Source organism: Triticum dicoccoides, chromosome 5B (genome assembly GCF_002162155.2).
Source record: "Triticum dicoccoides isolate Atlit2015 ecotype Zavitan chromosome 5B, WEW_v2.0, whole genome shotgun sequence".
Classification (NCBI taxonomy): Eukaryota; Viridiplantae; Streptophyta; class Magnoliopsida; order Poales; family Poaceae; genus Triticum; species Triticum dicoccoides.
In genome coordinates this window covers 562,466,384-562,467,365 of record NC_041389.1, presented here as the reverse complement: position 1 = coordinate 562,467,365, position 982 = coordinate 562,466,384, and positions in this window count along the sequence as shown.

The following is a 982-nucleotide window of genomic DNA, read 5'->3' as shown; positions in this document are numbered from 1 at the left end:
CCCCCCCCTTTAGTACCGGTTCGGCACGAACCGGCGCTAAAGTGCCACCATGTGGCGTGAGCTCGCGCCCTGGTATGGGGACCTTTAGTACCGGTTGGTGTTATCAACCGGTACTAAAGGTTATTTTTTTGAATTTTTTTTTGAAAAAATTTTGGAAAAAAATTTTGATTTTTTTTTCGATTTTTAATTTTTCTGAATTATTTGATGATTTATTCTCTAATCACCTCTCTTAACTGCTCAAGTGTGGATCACTCATTTCAAATCATCTAACTTTCCGACCGGTCACCCATCCCTCTCACTACTCTAGCCCGAGCATGCTTAACTTTCGGGTTCTATTCTCCTTCGTTTCCGAGTCTGCACTTGTTGTTTTCCTGACAATAGTAGGATGTCAATCCTATTAACCCTCAGGAGTTTAGATTGAGCATGAAGTCACACATTTCACCGTTTGAGTTTGAAACTATTATTCTAAAAAACAGTAATTATTTAGTAACGCTAATATTTCTTGAATAAGTTTGACCATAGTTTGACCACAGTTTGACCATAGTTTGACCACAATTTGACCATAGTTTGACCAGATTTGACAAAAATTCAAAAAATTGAAATAATTATGTAGTAACACTAATATTCTTGAATAATTATGTAGTAACATTAATACTTCTTGAATAAGTAGTTTGACCAGATTTAACCAAATTTTTTTAAAAAAACTGAAATTTGACCATATCTTTTTTTCCTTTTGGAATTTGAGGATTTTAAAGAATTCCAAACAGGTCGTAGGCGGTCTCCATTGGATGCGGATTTTCGTGCTGAATTTTTTGATATATTATACGTTTTTTCCGACATCGTATGCAAAAGTTATAGCCGTTTTACATTTTCCCTACACTTTTTGCAAAACATGTCCAAATTGTAGTTTTCAAATTTTCCTAACTAGTAGATGTAGTAATATAACTACCTCTTGAAGGATTTTATTTTTTGAAGTTTTTAT